Source organism: Aegilops tauschii, chromosome 7, assembly GCF_002575655.3.
Source record: "Aegilops tauschii subsp. strangulata cultivar AL8/78 chromosome 7, Aet v6.0, whole genome shotgun sequence".
NCBI lineage: Eukaryota > Viridiplantae > Streptophyta > Magnoliopsida > Poales > Poaceae > Aegilops > Aegilops tauschii.
The window spans coordinates 255,100,897-255,113,480 of record NC_053041.3 but is presented as its reverse complement, the minus strand read 5'-3'; the positions used below and the strand labels follow the sequence as shown (position 1 = coordinate 255,113,480).

The 12,584-nt window shown below is 51.3% G+C and overlaps 1 protein-coding gene across 1 annotated transcript in view; it reads left to right on the top strand.

The window, feature by feature from the left end:
* Positions 1 to 12,584, top strand: part of LOC141027076 (uncharacterized) — a 135,521-nt gene that overhangs the window by 83,227 nt on the left and 39,710 nt on the right. The window lies entirely within an intron of this gene.

Here is a 12,584-nt window from a genome sequence, read left to right as displayed (position 1 = left end):
ACTTGGGTTGCTGATGTTATAGACAAGCTAGGTTGGGAGGCCCAGAGGCTGCTTGATACCTGCTGGATCCAAAATATGTTGAAACATGTCTTGGGCTGCCCATGTTAAACAACAAAACCTAGGCCATGGACCTGGTGGGCCCGGGACTGTCAGCCTCTCGATGAACAGTTGTCTCCCGATTCCTCTTGTTTTGCTGACCATGTTGGGAATGACAGACGGCGGCACCGCGGTGAGAGCACCAAGGCGGAGGACGACGTCGAGACCTCGGACCAAACGAACCGGAGCAGGGGAAGACACAGGCGGAGGGGAGTACGAGGGTTGACTTGGTCGGGTGCAGGGTGGGCCGGTGGAGCTGCCGCCGCCGGACAATGTGTGGAGTAGAGGGATGGCCAGCCGCTGTATAGGAAGAGGATGAAAGATTGAACAAAATAAAGAACTACAAATGGATAGGTGGTTGGTCCCATATGTCTGTGTATGAGACCTGCTGGGTTCACCTGAGAAGGGGAATATGTTGGCAGGAAGGAGATTCAAAGCACGACAGCCGAGTGAACTAGTTTTTCTAAATGGACAAGCGAACTAGTTACATACATAAGCTAATAGCCACTAAAAAAGCAAACAGGTTAATGCGTTCTTAAAAGATATTTTGGGCAAAACAGATAATTACGACACATAGGCTAATGCATGAAACACTCAAATGATAAAGGTGCTTATAAACAGCTAAAGTACAACATCTAGACCTTCCTGGCATGCTTGTTCAAGACGCTGCGGCTGTCCGTGTACTCGTCGGTTACGGGGAGCAGACACGCCCTCATGTCCAAGATCCGCCTGTACATGTCGTAGCATGCATATGCGTCCTTGGCCGTGTAGGTTATGTAGGCTAGATTCAGAGGTACCTCCCACGTGTTCGGGTCCTTGGCTTTCATGTTGGCGTATCTGGGGTCGATGATGGTCTCGGCGAGGTCAACCACGGACTCCTTCTCCTGCCCGTTGCCGATGATCTTGTATTGCTTCTGGATGTTGACAATCTTGTTGCACCAGATGGCCGAATCGTCGCGTTCTTCCTTCTCTCCACCGTAGCGAAGGTGCAGTCGGCGTTGCCAATGAAACTGGCGAATGCTCCAGAACCTCTGACGGCCCTACAGCAGTGGTAGACGAGAACCTCGTCCCGCCCACATACCTGGGTGACGGCGATCCGCTGGTCCCTATTAGGAGATGAATGGATGGGCACAAGGTCTAAGTCCTGCGAGCTTGTGCTTTCTCATCCTGTAGGTACATCTTGAACTCGGCGAGGCAGAGGTTCACCGAGTCTGGATCGTTGGTGTACATCACATTCAACTTGGTGCAGCCATAGGACTGAACGACGAACTCAAAGGGGAACTCCTTGCTGAAGTCCATATCCAGCAGGCACACCCCTCGGATCGCCATTGGAGTCTCTTCAAGTGAACGAGTGGGTAGGCGGCGGCAGCAGTTCGTTGATCAGCTCTTGGGGAACTGGATTCAATAGTAAATTGAGTGTGTACAGGCGACAACAGTTACTACCCATCCCTCGCCTGCTGCACACCCGACAAAAGATGTACCCTCGGCGCATTCAAATGCCTCCATTAAGAAACCTACTCCGGCCACACGTTGGTTCACGAGCGGGTTTGTATTGGTACTGTAAAAAAAAGCCTTAGTGGTCACTTTACTTGAATTTATTTAGCTTTAGTAGAAATTTATACTTAAAACAAGCAATGCATTGGCTCGTTCTATCAGTGCCACAGGATCAACATGCACAACAATTAGAATTATTATTCTCATGCCGCACACGATCAGCACATTTGTCGCATGTTCACACAGATAATACTACCAAGTTTGAACTGTTTGTTATGATTTGTGTCCTCTACATCATCATGCCGTGTTTCCCAGCTTGCAAGATTCAGAACCAACAAATAAGATCCAAATAATAAGTACAACAAAGATGCCTACACATCTCATTGATTCCCAGCTTGCAAAATTCATAACCAACAAATAAGATTCAAATCATAAGTACAACAAATATGCCTACACATCTCATTGATTCCCAGCTTGCAAGATTCAGAACCAACCCATTAGAGCCTTTTGATAAAGTGAATATCGGGATTAAATCCATCTTGGCTAGCTGTGTCATACAACCAAAGAACTTGGCGAATGCTCTTGACCGTCACAACATCTGTAGTTGAGTATTACTGTTTGCACAACACAAATAAGAAGAGCCTGATTACTATAATTGTGGCACTCCTAGAACTCAACCTGCAGCTCCACTCGGATGAGGGCTGCCTGGACTTCCATGATTCAATTCATGCGCCTTTTTCTGCAGTTCACCTCAAATGAAGCAAAGATTGCATCATTCAGCTAGCAAGAAGTACTTGCTCTCGTGAGCTGGTAGGTTCTTTAGTAGTTGCACTAAAATTGAGGAACATTAAGGTTGGCTGTCCTGCTCATGTAAGGTGCAACTATAATTTGCTAATCCTTTTGTGCAGTTCCACTAAAATAAAGTGCCATTGTGGTGACAGTGGTGGCTCATCTTGCAAAGGCTAACAAAATATTGCACGAGATTACCAACAGAATTTGACGGAGATTTTGGAAACTCCAATCACCATTTTGTGTAGTTCCACCAAAACTGAGAGATGTTGCCCACGTGGCATTTTAGTTGAACTGCACAAGACACTCATTCCCAAAAAAGAGTGTTTTGTGCAGTTCACCAAAAGGTCACAATAGCAACAAGGTGAAATGGATATCCCTATCTGCACAAAAAGATAGAAAGTAAACAGTTGCTGGTCAATAAGAATATACGAAACATGCACGAAATGAAAAGAAGCATCTTAATTCTGTTCATGGCAATCACGCAAGGACAATAAAAATTTTAAAACGTCAGCAATGCTTCATGTTACCGGAAGCATTGCTTGTTTAATATAGGATTACTTTAATGGTGGCACTGCTTGTTTACCAGATACAGTAAATCAACAACAGCTAAAGAGTTGGTTTAAGGGCATGGGACCGTGGGGACACCAGGACACTCAGCAGCGTAAAGGAGCAACTTACTTATCATACTGGGGAAAACAGCAGGGGTACCATTTGTAACACAGTTTAATTGCATCATATCACTGGAGGCATTAGATTAACAATAACACTGGTTAGACATGTCCCTAAGGTAACAGTGTGATCGCTTCATTTTACATGCGCCCTTACATTAACAACAACAAAAGGTTGGTATAAGGACATGCGACAGTGGACGCATCAGCACAATGTACCTACAAGGAGGCATAAAGTGGTGATGCCGAGTTTGTTCATGCTCTGTGAGGGCAGCAAATCTAATCCTGGAGACCTTTTACTATGTGAGGGCAGCAAATCTAATCCTGGAGACATTTTACTATGTGAGGGCAGCAAATCTAACCTGGAGACCTTTCACTATGTGAGGGCAGCAAATCTAATCCTGGAGACCTTTTACTTTGTGAGGGCAGCAATTCTAATCCTGGAGACCTTTTACTATGTGAGGGCAACAAATCTAATCCTAGACATACTCTGTTGACTTGTCCACCAGCCGCCACTTTCTATCCTTTTTTCAACCAATAATAGATATGTTCCTTATCCAGTTTGTACTGCGTTTTCCCATTATTTCCCTTTTCAACCAAGAGACCGATTGGGTATCTGGTCTCTACTACTTTCACCATATTATTTCCTCTTTGAATCAAGTCCTAGATTCATGCGACAACTTTCCCCCTTTCTTCGTTGTTTGAACCAAGTCCTAGATTCGAATGCATGAAGTACCTTTACCTCTAATAATACTAAAAATTTAGGTGGCTTTGGAAGAGCTGATGGGAGTAGAAAAAGATGCACATGCAGACACGTGGGGAGCTGGGGCAATAGAGCAAGGCCTCTTTCGAAGAACTTATACCTGAGGGTCGGCGGGATGTCGGCGGTGGCAGGTCGGATCTGCGCACAATACGGCAGGGACGAAGAAGGGTCGGAGGACCTCCCGAGCCGGCGCTGTGTCGGAGAGAACGGCACGGGCAGAGGATCGGGCCCCTCCAGCAGCTGTGGGTTTCCTCCCTCGCCGGCGATGACCGCGTGATCGATGCACCTAGTCCTCTACACACACCAGCCGAAGGGATCCGGCCGGATCTGTGACCAACGGTGAGCAGAGAGAAAATGTCGCTACCGTTGTCTTGTTTATATCTGGAGAGGATGAGAGAATAAAGAGAGCAACCCTAGTAAAGCAAGCGCTCAGGCCCCGGCGTACATATATAGTGGAGTGATTATCTTTTTCTCTCCACAACAAGCGTTTCAATTTGTGTACGTGGCATTAAAGAAAAGAAACTCTCTATTTAATGTGAGTAATTGTACGACTCCTACTTACTACTACTAGTACCTCCGTCCTGGTTTATAGGTCACCTTTGTAGTCCGTGCCAAATTTTGACCAAATATTTAGCTAACAAAATGTTAATGCATGTCAACAAAAATTATATCGTTGGATTTGTATTTCAACATAGTTATCAATGATATAATTTTTGGTAACATGCATGAACGTTTTGGTAGTTCAATCTATAGTCAAAATTTGACACAATATACAATGGGAACCAATAAACTAGGACGGAGGTAGTAGTAGTAGTATTGTTCACTTGTGCTCCCCGGCCCTCCATTGATTGACCAACCCCACGGGTGAATAAACATATAGTACTAGTATTTATATAGAACGAACAAGCTTGAACTATTTTCGCGTAGTTAAAAGTTGAGGGCGGGGTTTTTCCCGGGCAGTACGCACGGCAGTTTTCGCGTAGGCGGTTTGACAGAGAGGCGAGGAGGGTGAGGGAGTGGCGGATTCAACTTACTTACTGCTGGAATGGTCGGGCTGTCCGATTTGACGGCGAGTTACTGCTGGAAAGACTTGTGATATGACTACTCATTATAGTCATGAATTACTGGCGGTACGACCGGGGTGATGCCCCCCTTCCGTTCCCCACTGTAATCTGGTGCATGACACGTCGACCCGGATGCTGCCTCTCCCACATGTCGGCGAAGTACGTTGGAGGAGTGCGAACCACGGCAGAGGAGTGCGAACCACGGTAGCCCAGTGAATCAGCAGTAGAAAACAATGTGCTGATATGGCCATAAAAAACAATGTGCTACGGTCCGGACTGTAGCATGTACAGTACTACTCCTCTTTGTTTGGATCCCTGAGTTAGAGCTAGTTTGGGTTGAAATAGCCTCAAATTATCCAGACATGAGGGGTTAGTTTGAGCTAGTTTGCTCTAACCCAGCTAAAAAAACTAGGGACTAGGGACTTTTTAGTTGGGACTAGAAAAAGTCCTAGGACTTATGAACCAAACAGGGCCTCAAGCACCTATGGAGGCGACTGCCGTTCGCGTCTATCATGTGTCAGGAGACGTTCCCGTCGACGACGAGGTGCCTATGGTGCCTATTGTGCACCGTGACCAAGGCGGAGAGGAAAACGAGAGAACTACGTATTTATTTACGGTGTAGATTCACTCATTTTGCTCCATATGTACTCCGTCTCAGTGTAGTCTAGTCACTTGTTGAAATCTCTAGAAAGGCAAATACTCCTTTCTGGTTCACAGGGCTATCCTAGCAAGTAATAGTGGGCTCACATAGCAATTTTGTCTCATGCAAGATCCTGGCTATATGCGTGCTCCAAGGTTCGAAACTGCCACGTTCGGGTTGCGCTTGGTTCTTCGCCTCTTCGAGAAGACGAACAATGATGTTACTATTACTGCTTCTACAGTATCGAATCCACTACTGCATGTCTGTCCACCGTGAGCGGGAGGGATAGCTTGTTGTAGTACTACTATAAGCAAAAGCATGTCCTCGTCTGCGAGCCACCGCGCGCATGGGCGAGGGAGAAGGCGTGTAGTAGTAAAATCAAGCTTCTCCTCGTTGTACGAGTTGACGCGACACATCATAGCACTGGCCCCACATGGTTGCCTCTAAACTTGGCTGAAAGACCCGTAGTGTACAATACTCCATTTGCTGCAACCTCTAAAATTTACCGCACCACAAATTAAAAATATATTCCTGTCTTGACCAGATGAGCGTGCAAACTAGAATCACCAGGATGACAGGTAGGGCCAGAATATTATTTTAATAAAAAAAGCATGGAGCCGACCCCAACGATTTTAAGCTTACAGGCACGGTACACGCTATCCTAGACTACTCTACACATGAAATTGCCACACGAGCGTCCAGGCTGCGCTTGGCTCTTCGCCTCTTCGGGAAGTCGAACAATGATGGAGTACTACTGCAGTGGAGGAGTACTACAGTATGCTTCTGGCCATCTGACACCGATTGCACTACTACATGTCCACCGCGTGCGGGAGTGAGAGCGTGTAGCGAACGAAAGCTTCTCCTAGTCCTGCCAGCCACCACGCTCATGGGCGAAGGAGGGACGTAGCTTCATTGACTTACTGGTCCTGCCTTTGTGTCTATGATAGGTGGGCCCAACAGGAGGGTGGCCCACCTGTCATGCAGCCAAAGGCAGGTGCAGTTAAGGCAAGAGGGTGTTGTAGTAATCAAACTTCTCGGTCTTGTACGAGTTGACGCGACACATCAAAGCACTGCGCTCGATATATTTCAATAATTTGCGTTTACCGATGCATTAGTTACAACACATGCATGCCATGACTCTCCTTTTGATACTTGCATGTGTTGATTTAATGCACCTTGAAGTAGTATGAATATGTGACGGTAAAGCTTTGTAATGCCCCGGCCCTAATAAAGCGAGAGATGGCTGTGCACGAGGAGGGTGGAATTCCGAGGAGGGCGAGATCATGCAGACGGAACAGGACCCGACGATGGAGCTCTCTATGGTCTCGATGGACCTCACCTTGCTCCACTGCCCCTTGTGCCTCCGCCCCTTGAAGCCTCCAGTGTATGAGGTTTGAATACACCTCCTCCGTTCGGCTGATCGAGCAAGGTGCATGTTTCTTGATTGATGTGCTGTTCGATTGATTTGTCCTATGCAAGGGAGGGCACCTGGCCTGCGCGGACTGCCGCGTCGAGCGCCCCGGGAACCAGCAGCAGTGCTAGAAGTGCGAGCGCGGCGGTGGCTTCGACGTGCGGAACACGGTGGTGGACGCTGTCCTCTCCTCGGTGAGGGTGGAGTGCCCGCACAAAGGTTGTGGGCTCTATGTCACTTACCACAAGCTCGCCGATCACCAGAGCGTGTGTCTGCTTGCGCCCTGCAAATGCCCCGTGCCCGTCTGCGGCTACGAAGGCCAGCCGCCGGCGCTCTCCCACCACATCAGCACTGTGCATCCCATGCCCGTGCACAGGACCCAGTACGGCAAGGTGCTCCAGCTGCAAGTGCCACTGTCGGAGCCACGGATCTTGCTGTTCGCGGAGGAGGACGACTGCGTGTTTTTCTTGTTCGGCGCCGTGCTCGACATCGGCGCGCCTATCACCGTGTCGGTCGTGTGCGTCAGAGCGGGGTCGTCCCCACTTCCGCACTACGTAGCCAAGCTGTGGGTGAACGGCCCGCCGGGGCAGCCCAAAGGTAGGACCGACGCCGTCAAGTTGGAAATGGAGGTGACAAGCAGCAAGGATCCCGACGACGTCGCGGTGCACGAGCTGACCTTCTTCACAGTTCCGCCCAAGCTGCTGGCCGGGGCTAAGCTGGTGTCCCTCCACATTCAGATTGACAAGCTCACGTCCTAAATGATTCTACAATGCCTTTTGTTTATCTTGGTAATATGCTAATATTGGGGTTAGCTCGGTCTACTTTAGCTTAAGAGATGGTGGGCTTTGGTGGCGATGCAGCAATTACTTCGACATCAGATCAGGAATTAAAGTAATTTCCAACAGTCGAACGGATATTTTGTGTCTATTGGATATAAAGATCCTTTGGGTAAGAAGTATAACTGCTTATAAGAAGTAAGTATAACAGCTTATATGCTTGTTTGTTCAGGAAGTGTTGCATACTTGTGTGAGTTGACGCGACACATCAAAGTAGTACTACTAGTAGTACTCCCTCCGATCCTAATTTCTCTCCGCATGAGGCTGGTCATAGTGGGAGTAACATAGGTAGTAACATAGATGCCACATAAGCAAAAATGATGAGGTGGCAAGTAATTAATGAGGGGACACTACTGGAATCAGCTAATTTGCCATCTGCCAGCTATTTGCCGTCTGCTAGCTGACGGCAAAGAAGCTCTTTGCCATCAGCTACCAAAAAGCGGACGGCAAAGAAATGGCAGACGGCAAAGAAGCTCTTTGCCATCTGCCAGCTCTTTGCCGTCTGCTAGCTGACGGCAAAGAGGGAGGTGGCCCCCACCCCCCGCCCGTTTGAAAAAAACTTAACGCCCCACCTCTTTGCCGTCCGCCAGCGGACGGCAAAGAGGCAAAAAGGCGGACGGCAAAGATTGGCGGACGGCAAAGAGCCGATTACCTAACGGCCCGTACCCCCCGCCCGTTACTCTCTGTTCTCTCCTCTCTCTCCTCCCCGACGCGCCCCGCCATCGTGCACATCCCGCCCGCCCGCCGCCGCCCCCGGCCCTCGCCGCCCGCCGCCGCCCCGCCGCCCGCCGCCCCCCACCCCTCCGCCCCGTCGCCCCTTCCGCCCCGTCGCCCCCTCCGCCCCGTCGCCCCCCCACCCGCCGCCCGGCGCCGCCCCGTCGCCCACTCCGCCCCATCGCCCCCCACCCCTCCGCCCCGTCGCCCCCTCCGCCCCGTCGCCCCCACCCCTCCGCCCCGTCGCCCCCTCCGCCCCGTCGCCCCCCCACCCGCCGCCCGGCGCCGCCCCGTCGCCCACTCCGCCCCATCGCCCCCCACCCCTCCGCCCCGTCGCCCCCTCCGCCCCGTCGCCCCCACCCCTCCGCCCCGTCGCCCCCCACCCCTCCGCCCGGCCAGCGCCACCCCGCCGCCCCTCCGTCGGCGGCGCCCCTGCCGCCCCTCCGTCGGCGAGCGCCCCACCCCTGCCGCAGGTGAGCCCCACCCCTCTTCTCCTTTTTTCTTTTCTGTTTTTTCTGTTTTTTTAGTTTAGTTTAGTTTTTTAGTTTTAGATTTTTAGTTTTAGATTACTTTTAGTTTAGTTTTAGATTAAGTCTAGTTTAGTTTTAGATTTTTTTTTCTGTTTTTTTCTGTTTTTTAGTTTAGATTACTTTTAGTTTAGTTTTAGTTTTGTTTTAGGTTACTTAGTGGTAGGTTTAAGAAGAGGAAAAAGGAGAAGAAGAAGAAGAAGAAGAAGAAGAGGAGGAGGAGGAGGAGGAGAAGAAAGAAGAAGAAGAAGAAGAAGAAGAAGAAGAAGAAGAAGAAGAAGAAGAAGAAGAAGAAGAAGAAGAAGAAGAAGAAGAAGAAGAAGAAGAAGAAGAAGAAGAAGAAGAAGAAGAAGAAGAAGAAGAAGAAGAGGAGGAGGAGGAGGAGGAGGAGGAGGAGGAGGAGGAGGAGAAGAAAGAAGAAGAAGAAGAAGAAGAAGAAGAAGAAGAAGAAGAAGAAGAAGAAGAAGAAGAAGAAGAAGAAAGAGGAGAGGAGGAGGAGGAGGAGGAGGAGGAGAAGAAAGAAGAAGAAGAAGAAGAAGAAGAAGAAGAAGAAGAAGAAGAAGAAAGAGGAGAGGAGGAGGAGGAGGAGGATGAGGAGGCGAAAGCTAGAGGAGAGGAGGAGGAGAAGAAGACTACCGACACCCTGACCCCGACCACCGACACCCCGACCCCGACCACCGACACCCCGACACCTGACACCCCGACCACCGACACCCCGACCTCGACGACCGACACCCCCACCCCGACGCGACACCCCGACACGACACCCCCACCCCGACACGACACCCCGGCATGACACCCCGACACGACACGACACGACACCCCGACACGACACGACACCCCGACCCCGACACGACACCCCGACACCGACACCCTGACACCACACCCACCCTTACCTCGACACCGACACGGCACCCCGACCCCGACCCGGCACCCCGACCCGACACCCCGACCCCGAGACCCCGACCCTGAGCCTGACCCGACACCCCGACCTCGACACCGACACAGCACCCCGACCCCGAGACCCCGACCCCGACCCCGAGACCCCGACCCCGACCCCGACCCCGAGACCCCGACCCCGAGCCTGACCCGACACCCCGACCCCGACACCGACACGGCACCCCGACCCCGACCCGGCACCCCGACCCGACACCCCGACCCCGAGACCCCGACCCCGAGACCCCGAGCCTGACCCGACACCCCGACCCCGACACCGACAAGGCACCCCGACCCCGACCCGACACCCCGACCCCGATACCCCGACCCCGACCCCGACCCCGACACCCCGACCCCGAGCCTGACCCGACACCCCGACCCCGAGCCTGACCCGACACCCCGACCCCGACACCGACACGGCACCCCGACCCCGACCCGGCACACCGACCCGACACCCCGACCCCGAGACCCCGACCCCGACCCCGACACGGCACCCCGAGACCGACACGACACCTCGACCCCCGACACCTCCCGAAAAGGTGTTCTTTGGCCTTCCAGAAGCCGACGGGGTCATATATTTGTGAATATTAGTTAGGTCATATATCTTTCGATTTTGTTAGGAAAAACATCATATATAATTGTGTTGATCGGGTAGTTTTAAATGTGCAGTTGTTTCATCGCTGCGAGGTTTGGTGTTCGACGACCTCGCCGTGCGTTTGACGAGCTCTGCCCCTTCGTTCGTGGGTGAGCACAAATGACATGTCCTCCACCCCATTAATTATTTGATCTATTCCGATGAAACTTGATAGCTAGCTACATATGTGTCTTGAATCATCAGTATGCGTAACCAATATGTGTCTCCCGTTCGAAAGCGTCATAGTTATAAATATGCATGCATTTGCATATTTATAACCTTGATTCTTTCGAATTGTCCAACGCTATCCATGGACAGCCCGAGTATGTTTAGATTGGGTTCGTTTTCCCATATGCTTTGCTCCGGATCCGACGCATAAATTTCGTCAGTGCCTCCCCTGTTGTTCTTCGGGTACACATCCTCTCTGTTTATTGCAGAGACGTGTATCAGGAGAACAGCGGGGAGGTGCTGCCGAAATTTTGCGTAGGATCCGGAGCGTAGCATGGGAAAATGAACCCAATCTAAACATACTCGGGTGGGATTAGGACCTATCATTACCTATTAGACACATATGAAGGCGACCCAAGTATTCTATCTACCGTGGGCCTGCCAAACTAATCCAAATCTGAAAGGTTGGGATGTCGTTTATGAAGTGCCGCCACGTGCTAGACTATCTCCCCCAAAGGAAGAGGATTATGAACCTCACATTAACCCAGACACATATGAAGGAGAATTCTTCCAAGAGACACGTCTTTCCAAAAAGCGTTTCAAGAACCACTATACTTCACCCCAAAACATTGAAGTAGACAGCGATAGTGAATCCGACATCACCCCAGAGGAGGAACAAGAAGAGGTTACTGCTGCGGATGACCTGTCATTGCTTGACCGATTACGTCAAGGTGGCCTTGCACATGTTGATGCCACTGAACCCTATGAGCCCGTCATTGATTATAGTGATGATGATGATTATGCATTTATTGATGATACTGATCGAGATTATTAGTAGTGTCAGGTATTAAATTTTGTAATGTTGTACTTGATGATGATACACTTAAGTGATACACATATTATTATTCATGTCGGTCTTTTTTTTATGTTGTACTAATTTCGTTTACTGTTTGTCATGGCAGGTGTTGAAAGATGGTGGGCGCTGGTCGGGAGCGCGCCAAGGCCCCTTCTTCGTCGGCGCGTGGTCTGAGGTCTTCGATTCCAGACGCACCTCTCCGCCGAGCGTTGCTGGACAGTATGTCCACACCGTCGGGCCCTTCTTCGTCGACCGCGGTGCCCAGCAGGGGACGAGGTAGGAAGAGAGGAGGTGGGGCACGTGGTCGCGGGAGAGGAGGTAGGGTGACTGCTACGGCGCCTTCCTCGCCGCCACCCCCAGCTGTTTCACCCGAGCACGTGACTGCTAGGGTGGACTCGTCCGAGGAGGAGGCTACACGGACTCCGGTCCACGAGCCTCCGGTCCACGGGTCTTGGGCCCACAAGCCTCGGGTCGACTGGCCTTCGGCCCACGAGAGTTCGGCCCACGAGACCCCGGAGGAGCACACATCCGGATGGGGTACCTGGCCGGATCAGCCCGAGGAGCCGAGTGGCCATGCTGATGATGGCGGGGAGCCGACTGATCTTGAGGAGGAGGGTGGCACCGTCTACCAGCGTGGTGCTACACGGCTCCCGTCCGTGCCGGCGACTCGCGAGCAGAGGTGGTTGATCTTCCCTGATGGGGAGAGGTACGTAAGTGCATTTAATATTTTTGTACCTTCTGCATTCACGTTTCTTCAAATAACTAATGCGTTGGCCTTGTCATGCTGCAGGGGTTGGGACCACCATCATAGTGTCCGCCGGCCCAACTCCGTCCTTGGAGTTCTTTGCCGGCAAAACTTCCCGGGGTTTGTCACGTTGCCTGGTGAGGGTCGGCTTCCAGAGCTTGGGTTGAGCTGGGAGCACTACGTGGCTGCCTCGGCCCCGCCGGATGTCATTATCGACGGTGTCGTGTGCGACACGAGGGC